The sequence below is a fragment of the Tamandua tetradactyla genome, chromosome 12 (assembly GCF_023851605.1).
Source record: "Tamandua tetradactyla isolate mTamTet1 chromosome 12, mTamTet1.pri, whole genome shotgun sequence".
In the NCBI taxonomy this organism is placed as follows: domain Eukaryota; kingdom Metazoa; phylum Chordata; class Mammalia; order Pilosa; family Myrmecophagidae; genus Tamandua; species Tamandua tetradactyla.
Window position 1 is genome coordinate 53,107,516 of NC_135338.1, and position 5,255 is coordinate 53,112,770.

Consider the following 5,255-nt stretch of genomic DNA (forward strand, 5'->3'; position numbering starts at 1 on the left):
GAAGAAGACTACAGAGGTAAAATGCCATTCTCATCACATCAAAGGTATATCACATCTTATCAAAGGTACATACAGTAGGATCTATTACTGACCTTGATTTCCTGACTGAGGGAGTGTTTGCCAGGTTTCTCCCCTGCCAATTTACACCTTTATGCCCCCTTTCCAGACTGTGCTCTTTAGAAGGAAATCACTATGCCCAGCCCACACGTAAGAAATGAGGAATTTTGCTCCATCTCTGCAGGAGCAGAGTATCTGCAAAATTGTTTGGAATTATTTTGCATGGGAGATTTGTCCATTTCATTTATTTAGTCAATCATTTTACTTATATCAGAATGGACACATGGAAATTTATTTTATACTTTGGGTTATAACTCAATGCTATTTTATGTATTTTTGTGACTGAAGTCGTTTTAACTTGGGCTATTGAGAACTCTTCCAGTTGACTTCTGTGTCTCTGACTTGCCCCCATCACTGTGTGTGATTTTTTTTTAACATTTTTTATTGTGAGATATAACACATGAACAAAAAGTAATAAATTTCGAAGTGCATTGTAACAAGTCGTTATAGAATGGATTTCAGAGTTGGGTATGGACTACAGTTCCACAATTTCATGTTTTTCCTTCTAGCTGCTCTAAGACGCTGGAAACTAAAAGAAATATCAACATAATGATTCAGCAGTCATACTCATTTGTTAAATCCTATCTTCTCTGTTATAACTGCTCCTTCTTCTTTGATCCTTCTCCTAACCTTTAGGGTTATATGGGCAATGCCCATTCTAAGTTTTTCACGTTGCAAAGGTTGTCGACAGTATGGGATAGGGGGATGGAACATTTGATGTTATTGGAGAGGCTAGCTGCTTTGGGTTTCAGGACTTATCTGGCCTATGAACCATCTGGAGATTGTAGGTTTCTGGAAAGTAATCATAGTGCATGAAACTTTTGTAGAATCTCAGATGGAGCCCTAGGTGTTTTTTAGGATTAACAGGAATGGCATTGGTTAGAGTTTGGCAAACCAGGGTAATTAGCAATATCTATCTGAAGCTTGCATCAGAGTAGCCTCCAGAATAACCTCTGGACTGATGTCTTATTTTGTTATCTTTCCTTTACCCCCTTTGGTCAGGAAAGCATTTTTGATCCCATGGTGCCAGGGCCAGTTTCATCCCTGGGAGTTATGTCCCATGTTACCAGGATAAACATCAACATGTCCCACCTAGGGGGGAGAGTAATGATTTTCCTTACAGAGTTGGCTTAAAGAGAGAGAGAGGCCACATCTGAGCAACAAAAGAGGTTTTCTGGAGGTAACTCTTAGGCATAACTATAGGTAGCTTCTCTGCTACATTAACAGTTGTTGTAGGTAGCAATGTTGACTTTCAGAGCTGCAGAAATCCAACTTTGGGACTTAGGTATCACACAGGTACCCAACATTCCAGGGAAATCCCAGGAGATATATATATATATATATCAGAGTGTCCCCAAATCTAGAAATAACATTGACAGCTCCAGACTAAAAGTGACTGCTATAAAAGTTTGCAATCTAGGCCCCAATTTCCTTATAAGTATTTTCTAAAAGACCCCATACAATAATTGTTCTTTTGTTTATGGCTTATTTTGCATCACATAATGTCCCCAAGTTTCATTCACCTTGTTGCCTGTCTCATGACTTCATTCCTTTCTGTAATCACACAATATTCCATCATATGTATACACCACAGTTTGTCATTCTGCTTCTCAGTCAGTGTATCCTTCAGCCACCTCTATCCATTGGGTATCATAGATAATGTCCAAAGTCAACAATCCATGTCTCACATTATCCTCATTTTGTGTGCAATCATCAACACTTTCAATTTTAATTGCTCCAAAGAGGAAAATAACAGATAAACATACCTCACCAAATAGAAAATCCAAACCTCCTCTTAACTCTTATTCTTCTCCCCCAATTATTTACCCCTGGTATTGCTGTGGTACTGTTGATGTCTTCCTGTTAAATATAAGCAATAATATGCAATAGTAGTTTCCCTCATACCCCTCTATTATTGACTCTTTGTTCAAGATTCATACCTTTGAAGTAGTTCATGCAAGAACTTATTTATATTTGTAGTGTTAACTGGTAGGATACATTGTTTTATACAACCCCTTTCAATCAATATGGCAATATTACTTATAAATCAACTAATGAACTGCCTTCACTTCTATTGATTCCCTTACATTTAAGTTCAATCTCATTAGCTAACTATTCACCATCTCTAGCGTCTGTGTATCTGTGATCCCCTATATACTACATTATAAACCTCTGATTACCTTTACCAAGGCCATAATAGTGAAATCCTACAGTATCTAACCTTTTGTGTCTGGCTTATTTCACTCAGCATTATATCCTTAAAGCTCATCCATATTGTCATATGCTTCAGGACCTTATTTCGTCCTACTGCTGCATGATATTCCATAGAATGCATATACTAGATTTTGTTTAGCCACTTGTCTGTTGATGGGCAGTTGGATTGTTTCCATTTTTTGGTGATTGTGAATAATGTTGCTATGAACATCAATGTGCAAATGTCTGTTTATGTCACTGCTTTCAGGTCTTCTGCATATATACTGAATAGTGGTATTGCCGGGTCATAAGGTAACTCAATATTTTATTTTGTAAGGAACTGCAAACTGTCTTCCACAGTGACTGTACCATTATACAGTCCCACCAGCAGTGAATAAGTATTCCAATTTCTCCATATCCTCTCCAACATTTGTAGTATCCTGTTTGTTTAATAGCAGCCATTCTTATACATGTAAGGTGGTATCTCATTGCAATCTTGATTTGCATTGCCCTTGTAGCTAATGAGAATGAGCATCTCTTCATGTGCCTTTTTTTTTTTTTTTTAACTTTTTATACATTTATTATTCCCCCGAGGGGAGTGCACCATTTCTGGAAGTACTGCAATACCAGGTCGATGCGTGGAGTGGACGGAGAAAGCCCCTATTCCATCTCCCAACTCCAAAAATCCATTTAATATATTGTCCTCGGATAGAGGACGTATCAGATATTAAACTGATAAGAACAGATGCTATACTTGATCTTAGCCAAAAGGCCGAGAAGCAATCTTCTTCATGTGCTTTTTAGCCATCTCTATTTGCTCTTTGGAAAAATTTATATTCATATCTTTAACCCATTTTATACTTGTGTTGTTTGTTCTTTTGTTATTGAGTTGTATGATTTCCTTATGTATATAGAATATCTAACCTTTATGCAATATGTGATTTCCAAATATTATTTTCTCCCATTGAATTAGATGCCTCTTCACCTTTTTGACAAAGTCCTTTGAGGAACAAATGTATTTGTTTTTGAGGTGTTCCCATTTATCTATTTTTTCTTTCATTGCTTGTGTTGTGGGTGTAAAGTTAAAGAAACTACCTCCTATTACTAGGCCTTGAAGATGTTTCCTTATCTTTTCTTCTAGGTGTTTTATACTACTGGCTCTTATATTTATGTCTTTGATCCACTTTTAATTAATTTTTGTATAGGGTATAAGGTAAGGGTCCTTTTCATTCTTTTGGCTATTGATATACAGTTCTCCCATGCCTATTTATTTTATTTTATTTTACATTGCATTCTTTTTTATTATTTTAAAAATATTTTTATTGAGAAATCTTCACACACATACAGTCCGTCCATAGTGTACAATCACAATACATCATGTATAAATCAAGTATACATTACGTAGTTGTATATTCATCAACATGATCATTTTTAGAATATTTGCATCACTCCAGTAAAAGAAATAAAAAGAAAAAAAACCTCACTAATATTAGCCTACCCTATTATTTATTTTTATCCTTTTTTTTTACTCATTTTTCCATGCCCTTGATAAAAGGAGCACCAGACACAACTGTTCACAATCACATCATCACATTGTAAGAGCTACATAGTTACATAATCATCTTCAAGAATCAAGGCTACTGGAACACAGTTCAACAGTTTTAGGTACTTCCTTCCAACCAATCCAATACAGCATAAACTAAAAAAAGGATATCTATATAATGCATAAGTATAACCTCCAGGGTAAACTCTCAATCCTATTTGAAATCCCTCAGTCACTGAAACTTTATTTTTGTTGCATTTCTCTCTTCTCCTTTTGGTCAAGAAGGTTTTCTCAGTCCCATGATGCTGGATCCTACCTCTCCCAGGAATTTTGTCCCATGTTGCCAGGGAGATTTATATCCCTGGGATTCATGTCCCACATAGTGGGGTGGGCAGTGAGTTCACTTGCCAAATTGGCTGAGAGACAGAGGCCACATCTGAGCAACAAAAGAGGTTCTTGGGGGTGGTTCTTAGGTATAATTATAAGTAGGCTTAGCTTCTCTGTTGCGGGAATAATTTCATAGGGTTGAACCCCAAGATTGAGGGCTCGGCCTATTGGATTGGTTGTCCCCACTGCTTGCAAGAATATCGGGAATTCCCAGATGGAAAAGTTTAATATTTCTTCCTTTCTCCCAAGTTCCACAAAAGGATTTTGCAAATATTTTTTATTCTCTGCCCAAATTACTCTGGGATATATCAGGGCATCACACTAACCTGAAAAAACCCACAAGATCTCACGTGGTTTTCACGATTCCATGTAATTATGGTGTTCAAGTAAACTGACCATACAAGTTAATTTAAATAATGCACTACCCAAAATACAAATTTTGCACCAAGTAAATGTATCTCCTTTTGGTCTCACACAGAAGTTGAAGTTCTAAAATATGGATCATATCATCCTTTAGTCTGTATTCTGCCTTACCTTAGTCCTGTCCAGATCAGCTTCATTTATATTTCTAGTTGAAGTCTGATCACTTGTTCACCTTTTTTTTTTTTATACTGTATGGAGGGGGTCACATTTCATTCTTTTCCCATGTGAGTATCCCATTATTGCAGCATCATTTATTGAATTTCTGTTTTGTTTTGTTTTTTTTTCTTTGTTTTACTTGTTTGTTTTGGGAAGTGTATGGGCCAGAAGTCAAACCAGGGTCTCCCTCATGGCAGGCAAGAAACACTGAACTACCCCTGCACCCCCCCTTTTCAACTTTTTAAACAGAGTTCTATAGGGGGTAATGCTGACTTTCATAGCTTCAGTGCTCTAACTCTGAGTCTCAGGGTCACATGAATACCCGAAGTTTCAGGGAATGACTAGGTTAGACACACATAACTCAATATCTCAGAATTTAGAAATAACAGTTACAATTCTTGAACATATGTGACTGCTGTAAGAGCTTACAATCTAG

General features: G+C 36.7%; 1 non-coding gene across 1 annotated transcript; it reads right to left on the bottom strand.

Moving 5' to 3' along the window:
- Nucleotides 1-2,903: 2,903 nt before the first annotated feature.
- On the bottom strand, nt 2,904-3,094 carry LOC143652814 (U2 spliceosomal RNA). The gene has a single exon (XR_013160869.1). It is a non-coding gene; the product is annotated as a U2 spliceosomal RNA (small nuclear RNA).
- Between the last annotated feature and the right edge of the window lie 2,161 nt (nt 3,095-5,255).